At 44.0% G+C, this 27,421-nt stretch overlaps 1 long non-coding RNA gene across 1 annotated transcript; it reads left to right on the top strand.

Annotated features, from left to right (window-relative positions):
* Positions 1–2,372: 2,372 nt before the first annotated feature.
* Positions 2,373–6,707, top strand: LOC142818664 (uncharacterized). The gene is made up of 3 exons (XR_012896246.1): positions 2,373–2,917; positions 5,575–5,757; positions 6,436–6,707. It is a non-coding gene; the product is annotated as an uncharacterized LOC142818664 (long non-coding RNA).
* The last annotated feature ends 20,714 nt before the right edge of the window (positions 6,708–27,421 follow it).

Here is a 27,421-nt window from a genome sequence, read left to right as displayed (position 1 = left end):
GGGTGGGGAGGCCGAGCAGACCAGTAGGGGGCCAGCTCAGGTGGTAGGTAAGCCTGAGGTCAGGTCTAGCTCAGCAGCAGAGCCCCCGGGATAGAAAAGGGTGAAGATTTGTTGTTTTGGCAAAGGCAAATGAAGCCACGATTTAAATGATCGCGGCTTCATTTACATTTACATGGCTGCCTTGCTGAGCCGACAAACAGCTGATCAGCTGTTTGTCCGCTCAGCGCGCTAGTCTGGATGCTCCCCTGCCGATATCAAAGCCCTTTGTCGGCAGCCCCGGTAAACCTCATCCCACGAGGAATAATGGGGCTGCCGACAAAGGGCTTTGATGTCGGCAGGAGAGCATCCAGACTAGCGCGCTGAGCGGACAAACAGCTGATCAGCTGTTTGTCGGCTCTGCGCGGCAGCCATGTAAATGTAAATGAAGCTGCGATCATTTAAATCGTGGCTTCATTTGCCTTTGCCTATAATCCTAACCTACATGGCTCCATCGACGGAGCCATGTAGTCTAGACACAGCCATAGGGTCCTTGCTTGGAAATTGTGGGCAGGACCAGGCCAATCACCCAGTTATATAAAAATATATGCAAAGAGGTAGATGAGGCAAATGGTGTCCCAGTAAGAGGAAGGAGCAAGGGCCCCAGACTGTATTACATAATCAAGGAGGAACTACTGTACCTAGTAGTGCCAGGCCAGAATGGGTGGTGGAACAACTCTTGGTTCCCCAGAAACACCAGAGAGCTGTACTGGCCCCAGCCCATAGTCATTTATTTGGGGGCCACCCAGGAATTGAGGAAACCCTGGACCAGATTTTACCAAGGTTCTATTGGCTGCTCTGTATGTGGAAGTTTGGCAATATTGCACCTCCTGCCCCGAGTGCCAACTGCATGGACCCCAGCCACATCTGAGAGCTTCACTGGTGCCCCTGCCTATTACTGAGGTCCACTTTGAGTGTATCGCTATGGACCTATTTGGCCAATTGGAGAAATCAGCTCGGGGGTACTGGAGCATATTAGTTGTCCTGGATTATGCCACCCAATACCCGGAGGTGTTACCCCTGTGGAATACCCATTCAAAGACCACAGTGAGGGAGTGAGCTCAGATCTTTTCAAGACTGGGGATACCCAAGTTGATCCTGACAGATCAGGGTATTCCCTTTGTCTCTAAACTGATGAAGGACAATGCAGTTGGCACTCGGGGCAGGAGGCGCAATACTGCTAGACTTCCACATACAGAGCAGCCAATAGAACCTTGGTAAAATCTGGTCCAGGGTTTTATCAAGCACTTGTGCGCAGTGCTCTACTTCCATGCCCTTGAGACATCCGTCTTCCACCCGCAGATGGATGGCCTCATTGAGTGGTTCAAACACACCCTCATGGACATGATAATGAAGGTGGTGACCAGGATGGGAAAGACTAGGTGTTGCCATATGGGAAGTTCCTCATGCGTCCACTGGCTTTTCCTCATTCAAACTGTCGTATGGGCATAACCCACGGGACATCCTTGCCAAAAAGGCCTGAGAGGAGCAGACGGATGCAACATTGTTGAGCATGTCCTCCAGATGAAGGACAGGATCACCCAAGTTACCCACATCATAAGGGAGCACTGGAAAAGGCCCAAGAGGCCCAGCAAACCTACTTAAATCATCAGGCAATGGTTCAGAGGTTTCAGGTGAGAGATTGGGTGATGGTACTGGTTCCAACAGCAGAAAGCAAGCACCTCGCCAGGTGGCAAGGGCTCTATGAAGAGGTTGAGGTCCTAAGAGAGATAGATTATAATGTGTAACAACCTGGTCACCAAGCTGGAACAAATCTATCATATTAACCTGTTAAAATCCTGGTGGGATGGGGATGTGCAGCTGGCTGCTCTGGGAATGGAAATGCCAGAGAAAAGTCAACAGAAGTAGGCGGGGATCTCCCAGAGTTAACCCTGGACCATCAGGTGGAAGTTCTTAAGATAATGGAGCAACACTTGCATATTTTCTCAACAGAGCCTGGCTGGACCACTGAGGTCGAACACCACATAATCACAGACCCGGGAGGAAGGGTGAATGTGAGGACCTACTGGATCCTGGAGGCAAAGCGGGAGGAGATCCAAAAGAAGTAAGCAAGATGCTGGAACTAGGTGTCATTGAAGAGTCTCACAGCCAATGGTCCATCCCAATCATCGTAGCACCTAAACCGATATAGGGTCCATGCTCAGAAATTTTGGGCAGGACCAGGTCAATGACCCACTGTATCAAAACATAGGCAAGGAGGTTGTTGAGGTAAATGGTGTCCCAGTAGAAGGAAGGACCAAGGGCGCTTGGTCGTATTACATAATCAAGGGGGACCTACTGTACCAAGTAGTGCCATGCAGAGAACCAATGGTGAACAACACCTGATGCACCAGAAACACTGAAGAGCCATGCTGAACCTGGCCCAAAATAATTTATTAGGGGGCCACGTAGGAATTGAAAAAACCCTGGACCAGATTTTATGACATACTAACTTGTTGACATACTACATGCATCTGACGAAGTGGGTCTTTGCCCACGAAAGCTTATGCTCCTACACTTCAGTTAGTCTATAAGGTGCCACAGGACTCCTCGTCACTTTTGCAGATTCAGACTAACACGGCTACCCCTCTGATATCTGTAACTTGTTGAAACCCTGGCGGGACCAAGACATACAGCTGGTGGCCCTGGGGACAGTGATGCCAGAGGAAAGCCAACAGATGCAGGTGGGGATCTCTCCAAAGTTTACCCTGAAGCAGCAGACGGAGGTTCTTGCGATGCTGGAGTAACAATTGGATATGTTCTCAACAGAGCCCAGCTGGACCATTGAGATAGAACACCACATAATCATGAACCCAGGACCAAGGGTGAATGTGAGGACCTACTGGATCCTGGAGGCAAAGCGGGAGGAGATCCAAAAGAAGTAAGCAAGATGCTGGAACTAGGTGTCATTGAAGAGTCTCACAGCCAATGGTCCAGCCCAATTGTCCTAGAACCTAAGCCTGACAGCAATCTCTGATTTTATAACGATTTCAGGAAGTTGAACAAGGTGTCAAAGTTTGATGCGTATTCCATGCCGTGAATAGATGAGCTGATTGACTGACTGGGAAAGGCTCGGTTTCTGTCCACCCTTGACCTGACCAAGGGGTACTGGCAGATTCCCTTAGCCAGGGAAGCCAGAGAGAAGATGGTCTTTTCCACATCTGAGGGTGTGTCTAAACTACACCCCTCTGCCAACAGAGGGATGTAGATTAGGCACATTGCTATTGCAAATGACACGGGGATTTAAATATCCCGTGATTCATTTGAATAGCAATGGCCGCCGCTTTTTGCTGCGGCGGCACTTTGCCAGCAAAAAGCGGCAGTCTAGACGGGGATTGGTCGACAAGGAAAGCCTTTTCCGACTGATCCTGTAAACTTCGTTGCACAAGGCATAAGGGGTCGGTCAGAAAAGGTTTTCCTTGTCAACTGATCCCCGTCTAGACTGCCGCTTTTTGCTGGCAAAGTGCCACAGCAGCAAAAAGCAGCGGCCATTTCTATTCAAACAAAGTGCAGGATTTTTAAATCCCCGCTTCATTTGCAATAGCGATGTGCCTAATCTATATCCCTCTGCAAGGAGGTTTAACGGTAGTTTGAATTAGGAGCTTTAATTTGAACTACCTAGTCCATGCTGTGTGTAGCCACAGGCAGGTAGTTCGAACTATGGGCATTTAAAAATGGCACCATCCCGGGAACATGCAAATGAAGCCTGGGATATTTAAATCCTAGGCTTTATTTGCAAGTTCCAATGCCTACATTAGCCTCTCTAGTTTGAACTAGGGTGGCGGTGTAGATATACCCTTGGGTATATAGTGGGAAGAGGCGTAGTGAGGCCCCAGCTGAAAGTGGCAGCGATACAGAACTGGTCCCAACCAGTCTGAAAGAAGCAGGTCCAGGCATTCTTGGGACTAGTGGGGTACTATCAGTGGTTTATTCCCCACTTTGCTTCCATGGTGTGTCCCCTGACAGACCTAACAAGAGCCTGCGGCCCAGACGTGGTGAAATGGACCCCTGCAGCAAAGGAGGCATTTTTTGACCTAAGACAGCCCCATGCAGTGACCCAGTGTTTATAGCCTCTGACTTCAGGAGTGAGCGCTGATAAGGAAAGAGACAGAGAAGCTGATAAACCAAACATCAGCACTGCTAGAGACAGCTAGGAAGGTGTGGTGCACCCTCAGGGAGTGAACCTATAGAAAGAAATAAAATTCAAGTTCAAGCAGATGATTTCAGTGTCTCAGTCATAATAATTTTTAGTCGAGTGAGCAAATCATTATATGAGATAATAAAATACTTCGGTGTTGGTTTCCCTGTCGGGTTTTTTTTCCTCTCCTCAAATGATTAATTTCAGGACCAGGGGAAACATAAACAGAAAATTCATTTTCAGTAACAAAATGGAAATTATAACATCACTGGAAATTCATGGTTTGCCAGAAAGACTCTGGACTTGATGATTCTTGGCTCAGACCCAGAGCTGTACACCTGTGAATAAACTTAAGTTACCTTACTGTCAACTACTTATGACTCTTAAGAAGACTGAACAGTTCCTGTTCTTTTCAAAAAGGAGGCATGCTGTGGTAGAAATGACTCTTATGGAAATATGTTTTGACTGTGGGTGCACGGATGTTTCATACCACATCCTGTGACTATAGCATTCTACCAGCTTCATCATGAAGTGAGACTAAGTAGATGGCAGAGAACTGCAACCTGCTCTCTGACTTATGTGAGTGGACCCTTATGCCAACGCGGAGTTCCACAGATATCTCTAGTGCAGGAATCCATGCACATGGATACAATTATAGGACTGTATGCTAAATACAGACTACAAATAGGAAAGAAAAGATACAAAGTGATAAAATAACAGCGTCACACTTTGATTCCACATAACTTTTTTTAAATTTCCTTTTTTAAGAAAATGTTTAGTAAATATGAGATGTGAGCTAAGTTAGTTCTGACCCCAGCCTGCTACAGGACAAAAGCAATGCTTTTATAACTCCCATCTGCAAGCTATTCTCAGAATCATCTCTGAGCTTTGTTTAAGACCCCAACCTCTACTTTCCTCTCATTCACTTTAGAAATTCCATAATGAAATAATCATTGTTGTTAGTTCTGCTTTTATTCTGCTACTATTATTAAACTTAGTAGGCCAGTCAGTTTTAATGCCTTTGATGAATGCCTGCTATTTTTAAAAGATGCCACATGTCACTTTTACTTGATCTATCAAAGTATCTCAAACTTGCCTAACAATAAGATCAATGGGACCATTTGCTTTCTTGAAGTTAGCATATACTGAAATACCTTGATGAATCAAGACTGTTGTTCTTATCACTGTGAGTAGTTCATTGGCAGCCACAAGGATAGTCAACATAGTCAATGGCCTATGGACTACCCCAGTAAGTACTTTGTCTGGGAGAAAGTCCTCGCAGGATCAGACTCTTGAAAAAGAAATCTGGGATACTGTACTGTTATTTGATAACTCAGATTTTCTAATTGCCTCTTTAATTATGAGTGATCTAAAAAAAACCCAACCCATGTATGTTTCAGACAAATGGCAACTCCTCCAGCAGTAACAACAAAGAAAAATGTATCGTCATGATCATCAAAGAGCTCTCTGGCCGCGTGTGACCCCCCAAATGTTAATTGTAGCTAGAGAAAGTTGACAGTGTGTCCATGGAGGGCTATAACACACATTATTTATGATCACATCCACATGTATGCTTTGCATAGGTAAGTTAATATTTAACTTTTGAAATATTCAGGGAAGTTTGTTTATGCAAGACAATCTGTAATACTGGGACTTTGCCCCTTGCTTCTTACTTACTGTAGAAACACCATAATTTCTCCGGAAGTCATACAGCCTTGCCTCATTGTACTAGAGAAATTTACATGGTGAAATATAATTTGTATGAGCAAAATCCTGTCTAAGCCAAAACAAGTCAAGACATGAATATTAGGTGTGTTGTTTTTATACAATGCTATTGCCACTGAGAGGAAGTAATGTCATTCGTGGCAGGAACCCACATTTGATTGACACAGCCTCTCATCTTTCTAATGTCAGGAAAGGGTTGCCAGAGGCTGAGAGAAACTCCGCACTGACCACATCAGGTCGATACCTGTCGTCACTTCATTTTTCTTCACACAAAGTAACCGAGTGACTTAGACTGTATTTTCAGTGCTCAGACGGATACATGTCGAGGGTGAGAGGAGGGAGGGGAGAGGGAGGTGGGGTTAGGAGGCTCCAGGAAGAAAACAAAAAACAAACAAAACTAGCGAGCTACTCACTTTCCAAGCTAATTGTTTATAAAACAAATGGAACTTTGGGGCCAGCCAATGGCTTCATGATTATGCTGTGTTCCATGTAACACTTGTGTAAATTTACATCCTGTTCTCTCATTCCCTTGGCAGATATGAATGAGGATTGCCAAAAAAGCAGTTCAGAAGAGAGTGAAAAGAGGGCAGAGGCTGTAGTATTCTCTGAAACTCAATAGTGAAGCCTCTGGCCTGTGAAGATGCAGCATTTCAGTAAAGATGGGCAAACTGGTTTGGATAAAATAAGAACAACCTGAACCTCTGCCCCAATCAGAACTGAACAAAAAGGAAACCTTTCCTGAGGCTGAAATCAGTTATGTTTAACTAGTTTTAAATATTCATCCTGAGCTTTGGGCTAGGATCAGAGGGCAAGCCAACAAAACACCATGGCTACCTCTAGACTACATCCCTTTTTTGGAAAAGGGATGTAAATTAGATGTATCGCAATTGCTAATGAAGCGGGGATTTAAATCTCCCCCGCTTCATTAGCATAAAAATGGCTGCCGCTTTTTTTCGGCACGGAGCTTTGCCGGAAAAAAGCGTCAGTCTAGACGCTGATCTTGCGGAAAATAAAGCCTTTTCCGAAAGATCCCTTATCCCTCTTGAAATAAGGGATAAGGTATCTTTCGGAAAAGGCTTTATTTTCTGCAAGATCAGCATCTAGACTGGTGCTTTTTTCCAGCAAAGCTCCGTGCCGAAAAAAAGCGGCAGCCATTTTTATGCTAATGAAGCGGGGGAGATTTAAATCCCCGCTTCATTAGCAATTGCGATATGTCTAATTTACATCCCTTTTCTGAAAAAGGGATGTAGTCTAGACGTAGCCCTTGAGAAATGTAATTCTCATGGCTTATTTGTCTTGGATGAAGTTCTGGCCTCAGTGCTGGGGATCTCACAAATAGGCATGGTCTTGAGAGATTTCCATCCAGATCTAGTGACTACATATATCTGATAATTCCTGAGTAGCTTGAGCTTTTTTTTTTAAATGGAACCTCTGAACCTCTAAAATTATAACAAATTGTACCAGGGACCATTGATCGCTTTGGCTAGATGGAAGATAGCTTTAACTTTGAACCAAAAGGCATTCTTATATTTTTTTATTTACTGGCAGCCTTGCATGAGATACTCCAGTGTGACATACTGCATGGTTGTTTTGGGGTCCTACAGCCAAGAGAAACCACACCCCAGTACCATGGCACTGCTCAGCCAGACAATGAAGTGATTTTTTTCTGATGTAATAGAGGGGTTTCGAGTCTGTTCAGGAATGCAGGCCTTCTGAGAAATAATAATGTGCAGCTAAGAACATAAGAACGTAAGAATGGCCGTACTGGGTCAGACCAAAGGTCTATCTAGCCCAGAAGCCTGTTTGCCGACAGTGGCCAGTACCAGATGCCCCAGAAGGGGTGTACCAAAGACAATGATCAAGTGATTTGTCTCCTGCCGTCCTTCTCCAGCCTCTGACAAACAGAGGCCAGGGACACCAATTCTATCCCCTGGCTAATAGCCTTTTATGGACCTAACCTTCATGAAATTATCTAGCTTCTCTTTAAACTATCTTTGGGTATGTCTACACTGCAATGTTAGTTCGAACTAACGGACGTTAGTTCGAACTAACATTCATAGCCGCTACACTAGCGCTCCGCTAGTTCGAATTTGAATCGAACTAACGGAGCGCTTATTTCGAACTATGAAAACCTCATTTTACGAGGATTAAGCCTAGTTCGAACTAGCTAGTTCGAATTAAGGGGTGTGTAGCCCCTTAATTCAAACTAGTGGGAGGCTAGCCCTCCCCAGGTTTCCCTGGTGGCCACTCTGGCCAACACCAGGGAAACTCTATGCCCCCCTCCCGGCCCCGGACCCCTTAAAGGGGCACGGGCTGGCTACGGTGCCTGAGCCAGGTGCAAGCCTGCCAGCACCCAGCCAGCAGACCCTGCACCTGGCACGGCACAGAGCCACCCACCTGATGTCCCCCAGCCCACCCCCTCTTCCCGGGACCAGGCTGGCGGCTCCCGGGAGCTTTCCCTGGACCGCAAGAGGCGGGCACCTTCCTGGGCTAGTGCGGTCAAAGTGGCCAGCTAGGGCAGGAGAGCTGCCAGCCTGGCCACCCAGGAGCAGGTGTGCATGAAAATCAAGGGGGTCCACTGAGACCCCCGACCCTGAGCCCTGAGCTTACAATGGCCGTCCTGGGTCAGACCAAAGGTCCATCTAGCCCAGTAGCCTGTCTGCCGACAGCGGCCAACCCTAGGGACCCTGGAGGGGATGGACCGAAGACAGTGACTCTTGGGCCATTTGTCTCGTGCCATCCCTCTCCAGCCTTCCACAAACTTTGGGCAGGGACACCACTCCTACCCCCTGGCTAAGACTACTCCATGGACCCAACCTCCATGGCTTGATCTCACTTCTCTTTAAACTCTGTTCTATTTGTAGCCTTCACAGCCTCCTGCAGCAAGGAGTTCCACAGGTTAACTATTTGCTTTGTCAAGAACAACAACTTTCTCTTACTAGTTTCAAGCCTGCTACCCATTCCTTTCCTTTGGTGTCCTCTAGTCCTTCTTTAGGGGAACTCATGGTGAACTTTTATGAATGCACCCTCTCCACCCAACCCCTGCTTTTAGAGACCTCTATCCTGTCCCCCCTCCGTCTCCTCTTTTCTAAGCTGAACAGTCCCAGTCTCTGTAGCCTCCCTTCATCTGGGACCTGTTCCCAACCCCTGATCATGTTAGTTGCCCTCCCCTCTCCCAGCCTTTCTCTTCCCCTCTCCCACCTCCTTTTCCCAGTCTCCCCCAGTTTTGTTCAATAAAGACAGAGTCAATGTTGGAAGAAATGTTATCTTTATTTTGTACATCAATAAGAAGGGGGGATAGGGAAGGGTAAGTGGAAGGAGGTGAGGGAGGAATGGGGTACGAGCCCCCGATGGGGAGGACTGGGCTGGCTCTGCGGGCTTCTGGGGGTGGAAGCTCTCCTGCAGCCCCCCGATTGCCCCCTCTCCCCAGATGGCAGCCTGCGGCAAGTGCAGCCGGGCTGATGGGCGAGTGGTGTGATGTGCCCAGTGTGGGTACTCCGGGCAATCCAAGCCAGGACTGCTTTGCAAGCGGGGCACCCCTTAGAACTGTCTGTCCGGGGTGGGGGTCGGGACCCTTTAAGCGCAGCCCTCAGCTAGCCTGAGACAGCATCTCCACGCTCTAAGTCCTCCTCTGATGCCCTGCCGGCACTGCTTCCGGCCATCCTTAAGCCCTGTTGAGGGTCCACTCAATGTGGACTTGCTAGTTCGAATTAGCAAAACGCTAATTCGAACTAGTTTTTAGTTCTAGACGCGTTAGTTCGAATTAGCTTAGTTTGAATTAACTAATTCGAACTAAGATAGTTCGAACTAGCGCTGTAGTGTAGACATACCCTTATAGTTCTAGCCTTCACAGCCTCCTCTGGCAAGGAGTTCCAGAACTTGACTACGCGCTGTGTGAAGAAGAACTTTCTTTTATTAGTTTTAAACCTGCTACCCATTAATTTCATTTGGTGTCCTCTAGTTCTTCTGTTATGGGAACTAAAAAATAACTTTTCTTTATTCACCCTCTCTACACCACTCAGGATTTTATAGACCTCTATCATATCCCCCATTAGTCTCCTCTTTTCTAAACTGAAAAATCCCAGTCGCTTTAACCTCTCTTCATATGGGACCTGCTCCAAACCCCTAATTATTTTAGTTGCCCTTTTCTGAATCCTTTCTAAGGTCAAAATATCTTTTTTGAGGTGAGGAGATGTCAGCCGACGGTCAGGGCAGTGAGTCCCTTATGACCGGCTGAAGTTCTTTTAAATTGTGCTTGGTTCTGTTACAGCAACTGAAGGAGTCAGGTTAAAGCTTAAACAGTTACTATTTTATTGTTACTGGGTAAATTTAGCTGTTAAATGCTACTACTGTGTTACAGATAACACAGACACTACAAAGGACAGGACAGAAATTACACTAATAAGTTACTTACAGGTACCATGAAACCCTTTGGTTCTCTGAGCTCTTATTAAATGCATGCAAAATAGACACATAGCAGGTATATATTCTCACCCCTGCGTTCCAGACTTGGCGTGGCCAGCGTCTTTCTCTCAATCCCTCGGGAAGAAGTAGGGCGAGGTTGGGCGTCCCACAGACCTCGGGAGACAATCAATACCTGCCAGCAGGTATAGATGATTGGAGCTCAAATAGGGTGGGCTGCTGAACCTCTTTTATACCCCTTGGGTCATGTAGGCTTCTTCCTGGGCTCAAGTGGCCATTAAGGAAAAATGGCTTTGAATGCCAAGTTTCCCACGAAGGGTGCAAAGCATAATTTACACCTGGGAAAATGCAGACAATGGGCACCTCTGGTATGTGATGGGCGAAGATTCCTCTCCTGGGACAGTGCAGGCGTGTCAATTACTGGTACTAGCCATCAGGGCGACGGGAGGCCCCAGGTCGTCAGCTAGCCCATTTACTGTCTGGTTTCTGTTTATGGTAGAGTCAGGGACAGGCAGCAAACCTGTGTTCCCAGGGCATCAAAGGCTGACTGCCTTTCTCTTGCTCTCTGGGGGGGGGGGGGGGGGGGGGGGAAACAAGATGGGGTTTGTGGAAAAACAAGATGGGGTTTGTGTCTGGCTACATTCCACCCCCTTGACACGCCTCACTATGTCCCAGAACGCAAGATGGCGGTGATGCCAGCACCCTTTGCCCTCCTTGGAGGAAGCTAAAATCGCCCTATCAGCAGGGTCTGATCAGATAATTTGGATCAAGGGATTGATTAGGATCACTTCCCAACGCCATATACCAGATTTGTGCAGAGGAGGTAGCAGTGTACACAAAATGCCTAACAATACATAGAAACATGCAGCAAGCAATTACAAGTAAAATGGTTAATATAGTATTTACAATAGAGTGAAGGAAGGGAGTTAACGAAAGTCCTAGGTGTTAGGCTAGACAATCTAGCCATGAGGCTTTACATTTTTAGTTACAGCATGTCTTATCCCATACCGTTTGTTGCCACTTCCCTTGCCTCCCCCCTTAATCTCCCCCCAGAGTTATTTAGAGGATTGCGGTAGTCGCTGTCATCGAACCATACGGTTCCCATCGGAAGATGTCACTTTGTTTCACCAGTCATTTGGGCTGAGAGGCACAAACTCGATTCCCAGTCCAGTAGAGGAGTCAAGTAAGGTGTTCTGGTACAGCAGTAGCAGTTGGGATGAGGAAGAAGACCATGGCGAGTTGGAGTACCATGTCTCATTTCAATAGTCTGTAACTAACAACAGTGGTTGCAAGCGCTACAACAGCAAGCGGTATATATATACAAAAAGTTCATGGTGGTTTCCCAGATCCACACCAGCATTGGGAGGGATCCGTCCCACTGGAGCACTGTTTAGGGCTATTGCCTCAGTTTCCTGTAAGAAAACATAAGGTTTGCCGGTCTTGGATACAATCCAAGCCTCAGTAATGGTTATTGGTGTTAGCCCAGCATCTGCAGTTGTCCAGACTCCTTTTCCCTTGTAGGAGTGCAGTACATGGGTTTGTGTTCCCAAATTGGGGTGTTGGGACCAGGGCTATTAAGTGGTTTAGTCCCATGACTGTAAACAACCCTGTTGCCACTGGGGTTGAGTAAGCAAAAACCAATTCCTGAAACAATTTCCATTCCAGTTAAAACATACTTCCACCCTTGCTTACTGGTGGGTAGTGTACCAATATATTTTACTTGCCAGGTTGCCCATAGTATTTTTCCATCTCTTAGCCTGGCAAATCATTGCCTTTCTGTTATATGTTTCCTGAGTTCAGCACATAGGGTGCAAGCTTGTACCAGATCTCTGGCTTGTTTGTGGGTGATAGGCCACCCCCTGGCATGTGCCTGCCACACCAGCTTATTGCTCTCTGTGTGTCCCAAGGTTTCATGTAGCCAAATGTACAGGCATTCCCAATCCACCTGGGCAGCAAAAATTTGTACTGCTGCATCTGCTAGGTTATTTAGCTATGCAGTCAGGGTGTTATTCTTTTGGTGAGCTGCCACATGACCTATGCTTAAGGCATTTTGGGTTGCATACTGGTATATCCATTTCCAATATTCCAATCTCCAAACAGGCTTTCCTATATCCCAGTTATTATTCTTCCAATTAGTTATCCACTGGATGGCTCCAGCCCATACAGCATAGGAGTTGGTGTAGATGGTACTGGCCCCTGCCTCACAAGCTAATTGATTGCTGCCAGCTCTGCAAGCTGAGCTGTTCCTTCTATGTTTGTGGACAGGGGTGCAGTGGATGTGTCTGCTGAAACAGCAACAGCCTTCCCTGTCCACTTTCCTTTGAAATAACCAGGCAGCCTGTATTTACATATAATGTTGAATTTAAAAGCAAGCCAAAAGTGTTATTAACTCAGCCTTGAAAGAGACAGTTAAGTTTCAAGCTTGAATTTTTAAACTAATAATTTGGTTTCTAGAAAGTTAAATTTAACCTTAAAAGTTGAATGCCCAACAGAAGCACTAACCAATTTGTGCCTTGTCTGTTTGCAATTTTAAGCAAGAGGACATTATCCAAAACAAAATAAAACTAGTTAATTTGAAACCCACAAAATAGAGTTACAATATATAGAGCTCATTCTTTATGCAGTTAACCAATTAAGTTTCAGTAGAATCCCTAATTTTCCTTTGCAGATTTAACAAAGGTGTGCAAAGACAAAATGTTTACATTTGATTGTTTCTTTGCATAGATCGTTTGCACAGTGCTTAAGGAAGAGGCTGCAAAGAAACAAGGTGTCATTTTTAAAACAAGATTTCCCTTCACATATTACTACCATTGCTTAATTCCTTCCATTCTCCCATGGAGTCCACCTTTTATCTTCACATTCCCTCAAATCACTTGCTTTGTCCTTTCAAAGAAAATGTTTCTCATTCCTAGTAACTTTCCAATGTCTGCTCTACTTTCCTTATTCCTTCAACTTTGCCTATAGGGCTCCAGACTTTTTGCCTTCCCCTTCTTATGGTCCATTCTAATTCCTGCTAAATGACTTTTTACAATGACACGTTTGTCTACTATTAATTTGGTAAGGAGGGTGAGCTTGTTCACTAAGCCTCATACCTCCTGGTCCTTTTCTTAAGCATATTCCTGAGGGAAGAAAAATAAATACATCTGAGAGTTGCTTTAACTCTCAGCACCCATCCTTAAGGGAATCTAGCTCTGTCTGGGTACTGAGGGACATGCATTTCTACCTCTCCACTTCTGCAGCAGAGGCTTTTACATTTTTCCAGTTTCATATTTGTATTCTTATATTCAGACAATTTTGAAGAACACCTCATTACAGGGTTTCCATAGAAGTTAAGCTGCAGCTGTTTCCCTCTCCTTTGAAGTTGAGGGTTTACATATCCACAAAGTTAGTCAATTTGTCTTCTAGGTCTGAAATTGTATGGATAGCAATTAACACTTGATCAGACCAAGGGCTATGCCCAAACCTTTGCAAGATTTTGTTTAAAAGGGGTAACATCTTTTACAAATGCCAATTTCTCAGTCTTCTCTCTGCCTTCTTAAAAGACTGCTTACATTTAAACTTTCCTAGTATATCCAACCTCCTATTTCTTTCTTTCTTTCTGGAGGGCTACAATTTGAACTTTCTGGTCTCAGGTAGTTTGCTAATCAAACTTAGCTATTACCTGCAAAGCTTCTTTGTGCTGCCAGCTAGGGCATTTGCACCACAAAGGAAATCACAACCTGGTGTGGCTCCTGGAGCTTTCACAGCATTTTAGTCTGTTTGCAGTTTTTTTTTTTTACTCATTCTATAGTTTACAGGAAAATGTGCAATCTTTGTTTACAACACTACTTAGCCACATTAAACTTTGCATATAGTGTAACTCTTTCTTTATGCTTACAGTTTTCCTGTACTTTCATTAAACAACTTGGACTAAAAGTAAACCAAACCAATTTGTTTTAAACCTACAAACAAACAAGATTACTGGACCTTAAAACTTCATATTATTTACACTATATATATATATCTACACACAGATACACATACATTCTCTCTGAACCTTTCTTACACTATTTTTACATAGCTGTACAACAATTACATTCCCTTTTTATTCAATGGGGTAGTTCAGTTCCAATAGAACCCCCTCCCTTTAGAGTTCTTTTAGCAGTCTCTCTAATCAAATGTTCAGATTTGAGTCAAATTTGCCTGGATTATTTACAGACATTCCTTTGGAAAAAGGGCCCATTTTTCCTTCAGAATGACTGTAAAGAAACCACAGTTTTCTATCTACACCATTTTAGCATTTGCACAACTGCTCAATTCTCTCCATTCTCTGCAGAGTTTAAATTCTCTGTTTCTCTTTTCTTAAAACACTTTCTTATCTCTAAAATAAAAACTGGCCTTGTTTCAGATATTACACTTGTAAGTATGTTTAAGGATTTCGATTTCCAGTACTTACTGCCTTTTTCTCAGTTCTACCACAAGGCTTTCAATCTTATCTGTTACCTGCCTGCTTGTCTGGGCCTGATCCTGTTTTCCATTTCTGCCTGCTTGTCTGGGCCTGATCCTGTTTTCCTTGCTAAATGGAAAGTGGCTCCTTTCCACAGACTCAGGCTTTGTCCCATTCTTTAGCTTGCAGGCAGTTCTATACATACAGAACCGTACCCACAACTCCTCAGGATTTCCCCAATCCTTTTCTAACATTTCTCTATCCCATTTTGAGTTGCCCCAACCTTCCTGGGCAAACCCTTTCTCTATACCACTAAAATCCATGTCTATCATGACAGGCTTCATGTTGCTGTATGTGAACCAGTAGCACAATCCTGCCGACTACGCCAATTCTGTCAGCCGACGGTCAGGGCAGTGAGTCCCTTATGACCGGCTGAAGTTCTTTTAAATTGTGCTTGGTTCTGTTACAGCAACTGAAGGAGTCAGGTTAAAGCTTAAACAGTTACTATTTTATTGTTACTGGGTAAATTTAGCTGTTAAATGCTACTACTGTGTTACAGATAACACAGACACTACAAAGGACAGGACAGAAATTACACTAATAAGTTACTTACAGGTACCATGAAACCCTTTGGTTCTCTGAGCTCTTATTAAATGCATGCAAAATAGACACATAGCAGGTATATATTCTCACCCCTGCGTTCCAGACTTGGCGTGGCCAGCGTCTTTCTCTCAATCCCTCGGGAAGAAGTAGGGCGAGGTTGGGCGTCCCACAGACCTCGGGAGACAATCAATACCTGCCAGCAGGTATAGATGATTGGAGCTCAAATAGGGTGGGCTGCTGAACCTCTTTTATACCCCTTGGGTCATGTAGGCTTCTTCCTGGGCTCAAGTGGCCATTAAGGAAAAATGGCTTTGAATGCCAAGTTTCCCACGAAGGGTGCAAAGCATAATTTACACCTGGGAAAATGCAGACAATGGGCACCTCTGGTATGTGATGGGCGAAGATTCCTCTCCTGGGACAGTGCAGGCGTGTCAATTACTGGTACTAGCCATCAGGGCGACGGGAGGCCCCAGGTCGTCAGCTAGCCCATTTACTGTCTGGTTTCTGTTTATGGTAGAGTCAGGGACAGGCAGCAAACCTGTGTTCCCAGGGCATCAAAGGCTGACTGCCTTTCTCTTGCTCTCTGGGGGGGGGGGAAACAAGATGGGGTTTGTGGAAAAACAAGATGGGGTTTGTGTCTGGCTACAGGAGACCACATCTGTACACAGTATTCAAGATGTGGGCATACCATAGTTTTATACAGGGGCAGTAAGATATTCTGTGTCTTATTTTCTATCCCTGTCTTAATAATTCCTAACATCCTATTTGCCTTTTTGAGCGCTGCTGCACACTGGAAGCTAAACCTCATAAGGTGCAGGACCTTAGAAAGGGATGGGTCTATGCACGTGACAATATGGAGTTGCTGTCTACAAGGCAAAACACAGTGCTTTTGAGAAAGAAGAGTTGTACTGGTAAGGTGGATTTATGTTTATAGAAGTTTTTTAGTTTTGTTTTGATAGGAATTGAAGCCCCAGATATACGGGTGCTCAAAAGATCTGCAGTGGAATTCACTGGATTGATGGGGATAAGTCAAAGAAACAGTACATTCTGTGAGCATAACTTGTTAACATTCATGGATTGGATAGATTCTAGAAGGGTGGTAGCTCCCTCTCTGTTCCTCAAGGTCACTAGGGTGGGATGACAAGGGCCACTGAAGCGGTAGGTCCATGGCTCTTCTCCAGTCTGCCATTTCGTGGACTGTGGAGTTCCTTGACTCTGCAGTGAGCAGTAACTTGAACCCCATGCCCAGAAGCTCTATGGGTATGTCTACACTACCCCGCTAGTTCGAACTAGGAGGGTAATATAGGCATACCGCACTTACAAATGAAGCCCGGGATTTGAATTTCCCGGGCTTCATTTGCATAAGCGGGGAGCCGCCATTTTTAAATCCCCGCTCGTTCGAACCCTGTGCCGCGCGGCTACATGCGGCACGAACTAGGTAGTTGGAACTAGGCTTCCTAGTTCGAACTACCGTTACTCCTCGTGAAATGAGGAGTAACGGTAGTTGGAACTAGGAAGCCTAGTTCGAACTACCTAGTTCGTGCCCCGTGTAGCCGCGCTGCACGGGGTTCAAACCAGCGGGGTTTTAAAAATGGCGGCTCCCCGCTTATGCAAATGAAGCCCGGGAAATTCAAATCCCGGACTTCATTTGCAAGTGCGGTATGCCTACATTACCCCGCTAATTCGAACTAGCGGGGTAGTGTAGACATACCCTTAGGTTGACCTTCCATTCTAGTGTAGACCAGACCTAGGAGAGTCTCTGTCATCTGGATGTGGAGCAGCTTCAGAAGCTCCTAGTAGAGAGTGATATTATTTATGTCCCCAACTTAGACTGTGCTCGCAGACACTGTTAAGTTCACAGTGCTTTCCTCCCAGGAAAAAGTAGTGTTGTGTTTGTAAAACCACTTTATAAAGCCCTTTAGAGACTTTGTCTTCATAAGGAAAAAAGTGAGCTTGAGGCCTGGCCTTCATCTGCCATCCCCCCGAAATTTTTAACTTTGGTGGAGGTAAGCACAAAATCTTTTCCTTGAGAAGACAAAGCCTCATATTATTTAGGTCCACTTTTTATGGGCATTTCATAACAAATAGTAATCGAGCCAGACTGCATGTGTACACCTGAGTGGGCATGTGTGCATCCATATGTGTATGTTCTTAGGTATGTTTTTATAATCAAGCAAGTCCTGAGAAGTGGGTGTATATGAACATCTGGATTCAGCAGCCAAAAAAGCTCTCAGCCTTTCAGTGTCATTTTTCAAATCCTGCCACTAACTTTATCACAAGCATCCAACTGAGTAGGGGATGGGACGATTGGATGTTTTAATTATTCATCCACCCTCTAAAGAGCATCTTCCATGAGAAGGGGTATGATAAATAGTCTGGGCTGTCCAGATTCTTTGTGTCTGAGGGTCACAGCAGTCAAAAATGAAATTATGTTTGTGAAGCTCGCCTGGATAAGGTCTGAGAGGAACTGAGCGCCTGCAATTCACTCATCTTTCAATGGGAGCCTTGGGAACTTAGTTAACATCCTCAATGGTGCTGATATTGTATGCTGTAAAGTATGCATCAGCATTTTGAATGGTATCTTCGCTTCAGCAGCGATGGTTCAACTGCTACCCTACATTTTGTTTTAGGCAAATCAGACCCTATTATGAAAGAACTTCTAGCACCCATGAAAAGAGTAAGCGAGACAATCTTACTGAGTGACGTTCTCTGTTCACAGACTAAGGATGGCACAGACAGGCATCTTTCCTCTCACTCTCATTTCTCACCAACATGCTTCAAACCTGAATAGTTCCCTGTCTGGTCCACTCAACACTGGAACTCTCTGCTAGCTCTGGCAGCAACCCAACAAGAAGCATAAATTATAGGTCAACTTGAGACTGTGTTGGTGCATCCCCTCTCAGTACTACTGAGAACAACTAGGCATAGGACTGAGAGTGGTTTTCCTCTGTCTGAACCACAACTGAAACCACTGTTGGTACTCATGACCACTGATGGACAAAGGGTGCATCAAGTGACAATGGAAGCAGAAGAGCAGCTATAGCACAGCGGAGGACACTGGAAATTCCTGCTGTGGCTGCAAAACACAGCATTCTGTGCAATGAACTGTCAGCCAGGGAGATTGAATTGGCTTCCTATCATATCTGCAGAAACTGTAAGAGCAAGTGAAGTAACTACACTGTCTTCTTGTGGGAAGAAAGGGGAATACCCACCTCCTGTTATGTCTGTCAAGTTAGAGATGGACCAGAAAAGTCCCTATCTGGTGTTCGCATCATCCTGCATATTTCCACAGTTGCAGTTACATTATCCATAGCAGTAATTCTGTTGGGAGAAAAGAAGTGAGCATGCTCTGTACAAGGGCGTGCTGATGCATGAATGTGATAAGCCTGTTGAAGAGGGACTTGTGCTTTCCTTTGAGTGTGTATAGTACTCAATACTTTGGGGACTCAGAAACCAATTGACATCTTCATCAGTGATGACAGAGTTTTATTTAGAAAGGTTGATTAGATAGCTCTGCTGCAATGAAACTTCAAGGTCAAAGAGGATCTTTGAAATGAAACTTGCGTGGGGAGCAACCTACTCACTGAGAGATGCAGAAACAAACTGACATCTTGAGGTTCACCCATGTGAGTGGTTTGCACAATATGAGCAAATAATGACAGTGGCTACTGGGGGGCATGGATATATTTTCAAATTCAAAAGCAAATGTTAATTTGAGCATGTTTTAGGATCATATTATTTTCTGTAAACATTCAAGAGCTCAAGTTGTAAGCTCTAACATATACCAAATGTGAATTTCAAACTGTTTATCTAGTTTTAAAAATTAACCCTCAGAATTCCTGCTGTATTACATAACGAATACAACATGATTTCTGAAAAGAGAAGAACATTACTTAAGATACAATATGAAATTTACAGTGTGTAGGTTAGCTATACAAATCTGACTGATTTGTTTCTGTAAGATTGTATGGTTTATATAACTAACCAACATACTATGAAGTTTGAATTACACATTTAGTTGTAACACTGACAGTTATAAATCAGAGAACAGAAACAATATTGTTACCCACACAATTAACAAATATAGTGTGAACTTCAAATTCTGAGCATTCTTAATTCAAAATTTATGAACCATTTATGAAGGTGGAGCATTAGTTCATGAATCAATTAATGAATTGTTTTGAATAACAAGTACAAATGAGAACATCACTCTGTATCTCAATAAAAAATGAAATTTGCCAGATAAATTATTTGTGTTGAATTATCTACTTGGGCATTAGTTGAAAAGTTGAGAAATTGGCAATACTGGTAGATATATGATTAAGAGTCTTAGAAAAGAGCAAGAACAATTAATTATTCAGAACCAGAATTCTTTTCTATGCATTTTTTCAGATCATATTGTCTCTCCATGTCTGTGGTCAATAATGTTGAGCATTATTAGTTGTTTTTGATCCTGGCAAGATTGACCTGTTTTTCAAATGTATGTCACTCAAGGATGTGTAATTTGATCTTTCTGCTGCAAAACTTTAGACATAACTTTTCTTTAGGAGAAAGTTATTAAAAACAAAATCCAGCACATCCTTGAAGTTTGTAGGCTAAGGACTAAAGAGATGGCCAGTTAAAAGCAGAGTTGGATTTCCAATTAGGAATAATTTGTTGCTTTAAATTTGCTGTCAATGTATTGCTTTAAATTATGATGCCTCACAAGGTGAACTAGATGAAATGTAGCTGGTATCATAGGCTTTCATGGGCACAACCTACTTCTTCAGATGAATGGAGTTTAAGGGGTCCAAGTGCCAAATAAATAGCAGAGAGAGGGGATGGGGAAGGAAAGGAGAGGAGAAAAATGGGAAAAGAATAGTCAATTAGAGTTTCCATGCTAAATGAAGCTGATAGAAAAGGTTTTAAGTGTTCATGAGTACCAGGTGTTTGGCCTTTTATGACCTTAGGATGTGGAATGTAACCGGTAATCCAGTTAAGGATTTTGTTTAAACCTCTGATGTAGGTTTCAAACTTGTAAATGAAATTAAGTGCTGCAGCTTCCCTTTCAAGCTAGTTTTTTAAATGTGCTTGCCATAATATGGTGACTTTGAGATCCATTATGAGTATTCAGGCAAGTTAAACTTAAAACCTTCTCTATCAGCTTCATTTAGCATGGAAACTCTACTTGATTATTCTTTTCCTATTTTTTCTTTCTCTTCTTTCCTTCTCCTTTCCCTCCCCATTCCTCTCTCTCTGCTATTTATTTGGAACTTGAACCCCTTAAACTCCATTCATCTGAAGAAGTGGATTGTGCCCACGAAAGTTCATGATGCCATCTACATTTTTTGTTAGCCTCTAAGGTGCTGCAAGACTATTCATTTTTTTAAAAAGTTTTTTCAGTTAGGGCACATCTACACAATAGGGCTTAACTTGAAATAAGCTATGCAAATTGAGATATGTCAATTGCGTGGCTTATTTCGAAATAGTTTATTTTGAAATAGGGAGTGTCTATATAGCACTTATTTTGAAATAGAGAACTCTTCCTCCGACTTCCCTTACTCTTTGTACAATGAGGGTTACTGGAGTCGGAGTAAGAAGTCCTCAGGCTTCACAGTATTTTGATATTATTTTTCGAAATAACTGCCTGCTGTGTAGACACGGACTACATTATTTTGAAATAACGCTAGTTATTTTGAAATAATTTTGCTGTGAAGATGTACCCTTAGGCTGTGTCCAGACTCAGGGGTTTTTTCGAAAAAAGTAGCCTTTTTTCGAAAAAACTTCCCCTGCGTCCAGACTCAAGCCGCATTCTTTTGAAATTAAGTCGAAAGAACGCGGCTTTTCTTTCGATGGCGGTAAACCTCAATTTACGAGGAAGAACGCCTTCTTTCGAAAGTTCCTCTTTCGAAAGAAGGCGTTCTTCAATGTAAATAGGGCTTCTTCAAAAGAGAGCATCCAGACTCACTGGATGCTTTCTTTCGAAAAAGCAAGCCGCTTTTTCAAAATTTCTCCGTGCAGTCTATACGCTCTCTTTCGAAAGAGGCTCTTTCGAAAGAGGCTTGCAGTCTAGACATAGCCTTAGTGTGCATCTACACAGCACCCTAAACTCGAAATAAGATACACAATTTGCACTATGCAAATTGCGTATCTTATTTCAATTCTATTTCAAAATACAGCTTGTCCCCAAGCTACAAATGGGTTACGGACCAAACACTTGGCTGTAACTCGGAATGTTCATAAGTCGGACCCCATTGAGTTACACTGCGACCACGCTGTTGGCAAGCGCGGGTCATGTTCGTATCTTGGGGGCCGCCTTTACGACCGCTTAATGGGAGCTTTGGTTGTAAACGCGAACGGTCGTAAATCGACCATTCGTAACTCAGGGACTGGTTGTAGCTTATTTTGAAATTTGGCATGTCTACACAGCACCAAATTTCAAAATAACACACTATTTTGAGACATTCCTTAACCCTTGGGGAACGAAGGTTACAGGGATACTGAAATAGCATGCTCGTTATTTCGAAACATATTTCAGAATAACGGGTGGCTTGTTAAGACGTGGGATAGCTATTTCAGGATACCTCCGGGTATACTGTGTAGACATACCCTTACAGACTAACACAGATTAGAAACTAATTGTTTCTCTGAAACTAGATTAAATGTGTAGTCAGTATGTTGCTTTAAATAATGATGCCTCACAAGGTGCCACTAGAGGGCAGTATATGTCAAGGAAAGGGAGAAATCCAATTGTTACTGACCTTCCCAGGACATGAGAAAAATCTCAGATTTTAGTGCCAATATTTATTTAAACAGTTCAAATGGAGTCACATCTTACATTATAACTCTGTGTTCTAGTTTCCCACGGGTTCTAATGCTAAGCGCATAACAAATTCTAAACCCACCTTAAATTAATTTACTCTTTCACTGACATATTGCTTGGGTGTTCTTTAGTTCAATGAATTGGGCAGTGTTTGAACTAAACCATCTTTAAAAAAAGAAAATCTGTGATCTTAAGTTCTCAAGTCTAAGAAGAATAGCCTGGAATTGAAAAGTGTATGGAATCTCTTGTGGGCTTATGTGAGTTCAAATGTAAATGAAAGGGTGAAGGTGAAGATGTAGAAAAGTTTCGGGGGGTAGCCATCTTATTCGGTAACTGGAAAAACTTTAAAAACAACAAATAGTCCTGCAACATTTTAGAGACTAACAAAACATGTGGATGGCATCATGAACTTTCGTGGACACAACCCACTTCAGAAGATCCGTTTACGCCTCTGTACCTAGTGTATCTGCAACCTCCTCTTACCTGCCAGAGCCAGTCATTTAGCCATGTGTCTGACTAGGTACTGAGAAACACAAGGCCCAGCACCTACAGTGCTTGCTTCCATCCACCTGGCATGTGGTTGGCACCCTGGGAGTTAGATGTAATGGGGAGCTTCAAAGAGTCAGTGTAAATTTATTTACAGCAGTTTTTTCTATCAATGGGCCAAGAGCAGCATTCAGTGGCAGGAGCCAAACAATGGTGAATGAAAGTACTGTAAGGGTGCATATACACTGCACCGTAACTCAAAATAAAATATGCAATTTGAGCTATGCAAATTGCGTATCTTATTTTGATGCTGTTTCAAAATAGCTTATCTTGTCATTTGGTGCTGTGTACAAGCACCAAATTTCAAAATACCCTGCTATTCCAAAATGCCCCTTACTTCTCATTGAATGAGGTTTACAGGGATGTCAGAACAGCAAGCCCGAAATACTGGGCTTGCTGTGAAGACGTGGGATAGTTATTTCGGGATACTCTGGTATCCTGAAATAGTGTTGCAGTATAGACACAGCCTAAAGTGGCCATCCTCTCTTGGGTTTACACAGGCACTAAAACAAAATATAATACTATGTGGGGATAATATAGGGCAACAGGAAAATATAATTTATCCTTGTATTAAGATGCACTGAGGATCTTTCTTGTATTTGCACCTTATTGCTCTTTTTTGAAACACATGGAAACACATGTGATGTGCAACTGTGGAGCGGATTTTTGTCTAAAGGCAAGAAGTTCATAGTGAAACTCAGGAGTGGGGGCTAACTGCTCTGTTCTAAGTTACACTGGCAGCCAATAACCACATATTGTTGATACTGTAGCAAAGGGAAGCCCCTGTTATTCCCTCCATGCTGGGATAGCATAGTCAACTGGAACACTATTGGAAAATCTCTGTACATTGGAGTGTTCCAACTGCAGCCAGATATACTTGCTCTAGAGTTGCTTTACACAGGCAGAAACATGAAAAACATCTACAATGGCAGCTCAGGATCTGGCCCACAAACTCCAAAAGCCCTGCTATTTATCATCATTCATCTCTTTGGCATGTGATTTGATAATAACCCATGTTACGAGCCAAATACTGTAGTCAATGGGAGTCAATACTAAGGACTACTTGCTCTAGACCACGTAGGCCTCAGGAATGCATTGCTTATTTGTGGTGGCAAGAAGCAGTAGTTTTCTTTTTTTAAAAGTTGGAAAGGTTTAGTATTTTCACAACCTCTACGATACACATAGTGCTCTCTGATTTTAATGTTCTGGTTCTAAATTCATGTTTGGAATGCAAAAGCCAATTTCTTGTGATCTTTTTTAAACCTTCAGCTATTCAATATGAGTATGTCTACACTACAGCACTATTTCAAATTAATTTAATTTGAAATAGTTAATTGGAATTAAGCTAATTCGAAATAACGCATCTATACACAAAAACTATTTCGAAATAACTGAGCTCCGTGCTTAAAGGGGCCCTACCCCCACACCAGACAGACAGTTCTCAGGGTTCCCCGCTTGCTTGTCTACCTCGATGAGGGACAGCAAAGCAGTCCTGTCTTGGGGTGCCCTGAGTGCCTGCACTAGGGACAACACAGCACTCGGCCACATGGAGTCAGAGCTGCCCCTGGGCACACTGGTGCATCTCATGGGGTTGTAGCCATCAGCCCGGTTGCACTTGCTGCAGACTGCCATCTGGGGGGGGGGGTCCATTGGGAGGCTGTCAGGATCCAGGAGGCCCTGAGGGAGAGCATCCACTCCGAGGAGCCCTCAGAGCCTCCCTGGTCCTCCCCACCGGGGGCTTGTGCCCCATTCCTCCCTCATGTCTTTCCACTTACCCCTCCCTAGCCCCCCTTCCTGATGTCCAATAAAAGACATAAATTCAAAAATAGAAAATGGGTTTGTTGAACAAAACTGGGGGGGGGTGAACCTCTGGGGAGACTGGGAAAAGTAGGTGGGAGATGGGAAGGGAGAGGATGGGAGAGGGGAGGGGGAAACCTGGGAGGAGGGAGCTGGAAGGGGGAAGCAAGGGGAAGAAGGGAGAGGGGAAGCTCAGGGCTCAGGGCTCAGAGCTGGGGGTCTCTCTGGTCCAACTTGACTTTCATGCTAACCTGCTCCTGGTTCTCATGTGGCCTTTGGTGGCCAGGCTGGCAGCTATCCTGTCATAGACGGCAGCATTCCTCCATCTAGTGCGGAGATCATGGACATTGGGGGCATCCCCCCCAAACCTGAATAAGGGCCATGATCTTCACCCTGGATCAGAAAGGCACCTGCCTTTTCCAGCCCATGTCAGGCTTCTGGGAACTGGCAGGCTGCTCCTGGGGAGTGGTGGAGGGCTGGCTCATGTTTTGGTGCCCCTGGGACATGGGCCCCACTAGCCACTGCTGGATCTGGGCTGGCAGGCTTGGAGGGCACTATGACCAGGGTCTACCCCTTTAATGGCTCAGGGGCTGGGGGAGAGGAGAGTACGTTTTCCCGGTTGTGCCCAGAGTGGCCACCAAGGCTCCCTGGGAAGGGCTGGAGGCCCCCTATTTCGAATTAAGCATCTACACAGCACTTAATTCGAAATAGCTATTTTGAATTTGGCGTTACTCCTCATAGAATGAGGTTTACCAAATTCAAATTAGGGCTCCACTATTTTGAATTAAATTAACTTTAATAGTGTCTATACAGGCAAACTCTGGTGGAGAAAGAACAGGCAGGGCTTCAGGTTGACTGGGTCCTTTGGTTATAATAGCTTGAGCCTCCTGGGGAATTGGGATGTCCACCCTTTTAACCACAGCATTAGAGGTGGCACATCACAGGCTGAGGCTCCCATCTCCTCCTATTTAAGTCTCCCTTTCTTCTTTATTCACATTATATCCAGACATCTTAGTAGATCCCCCATTCCCCAAGACCCCAAGGCTAGCATTGCACAGGCAAAATCTAGGTCAGTATGTCCAGTGGTCCATGAGCAAAGATGCTGGTGATCCCTCTATGAGCACTACCTTACCTGAAGTAGCACCCCCTTCCTCGTCATTTGCCTGGTCTGGGGAATATAGTTTCCAAGGAATGAGAAAAAGAAGAGCACAGAAATGGCTCCCTGTTCTTGCAATACAGAATGAACATTGTCCATAGAATCATATTTTAGACAAGGAAGTATATGCCCCACGTCAAAATTTGCACCTGCAAGTAAAATATCACAGGAATATATTTTCTGATACACATATCTTATCCATCCCTCTTGCCTCTTTCACATACACCCTCAGTCACCTTCCCTGTCATCCTGGTATAGGGAGACATCCATACCCATTGCACTTCTTTAGCCCCAGAGTCTGCCTTTTCTCCGAACATAATGATAGTGACAATCATCAAAGCCTCTTTGTCAGCCAACCAGTCTGGTACCAGCAGACAGCTACTATGTCTTTGAGCAGCAGAGAAAGATTGTCTCATAATGGTCTATAATTGCCTAGGACAGCTTCCTCTCTTTCCATATTCCATGTAGGTCCTTGGTTTGGACCTTCCAATCCTTAAAAGGCCATGCCACAGGAAAGGGTGAGGTGATCACTAGCACGACTGCTTTTAAGGGCCAGACTACCCAGTCATTTTCTGACAAACCCACAAGTAATATTATTTTTGATGCCATTCCTTTTAATTACAGCAAAATACCTGATTGCTTAACTGTGGCAAATAGAATGATAAAAGTTAGTATCCCTGTAAAATAAAAGGATTCCTGTGTATTAGCATCATGTGGAATTTCAGAATCTGGCAACAACTAACTGCTCAGGGGTAGGAAGATACTTTTCCCATGGTCAGTTTATTCCATACTTGTTCTTTATGGAATTTCTTGCCTCTAGTACTGGCTACTAAGTTAGATGAACAATAGGTCGAAAGAACATAAGAACGGCCGTACTGAGTCAGACCAAAGGTCCATCTAGCCCAGTAGCATGTCTGCCGACAGCGGCCAATGCCAGGTGCCCCAGAGGGGGTGGACCAAAGACAATGATCAAGTGATTTGTCTCGTGCCATCTGTCTCCAGCCTCTGACAAACAGAGGCCAAGGACACCATTTCTATTCCCTGGCTAATAGCCTTTTATGGACCTAACTTCCATGAATTTATCTAGCTTCTCTTTAAACTCTGTTATAGTTCTAGCCTTCACAGCCTCTTCTGGCAAGGATTTCTACAACTTGATTACGCGCTGTGTGAAGAAGAACTTTCTTTTATTAGTTTTAAACCTGCTACCCATTAACTTCATTTGGTGTCCTCTAGTCCTTATATTATGGGAACTAATGAATAACTTTTTTTTATTCACACTCTCCACACCACTCATGATTTTATATACTTCTATCATATCCCCCCTCAGCCTCCTCTTTTCCAAAATGAAAGGTCCCAGTCGCTTTAGTCTCTCCTCATATGGGACCTGTTCCAAACCCCTAATCATTTTAGTTGCCCTTCTCTGAACCCTTTCCAAGGCCAAAATATCTTTTTTGAGGTGAGGAGACCATATCTGTACACAGTACTCAAGGTGTGGATGTACCATAGTTTTATACAGGGGCAGTAAGATATTCTGTCTTATTTTCTATCCCTTTCTTAATAATTCCTAACATTCTATTTACCTTTTTGACCGCTGCAGCACACTGTGTGGACGTTTTCAGAGAACTATCCACGATAACTCCAAGAACTCTTTCCTGGCTTGTCATAGCCAAATTAGCCCCATCATATTATATGTATAGGTGGGGTTATTTTTTCCAATGTGCATTACTTTACACTTATCCACATTAAACTTCATTTGCCATTTTGTTGCCC

This window comes from Pelodiscus sinensis, chromosome 17 (genome assembly GCF_049634645.1).
Source record: "Pelodiscus sinensis isolate JC-2024 chromosome 17, ASM4963464v1, whole genome shotgun sequence".
Classification (NCBI taxonomy): Eukaryota; Metazoa; Chordata; order Testudines; family Trionychidae; genus Pelodiscus; species Pelodiscus sinensis.
The sequence above is the reverse complement of the archived record's forward strand: the minus strand, read 5'-3'. Positions and strand labels throughout refer to the sequence as shown.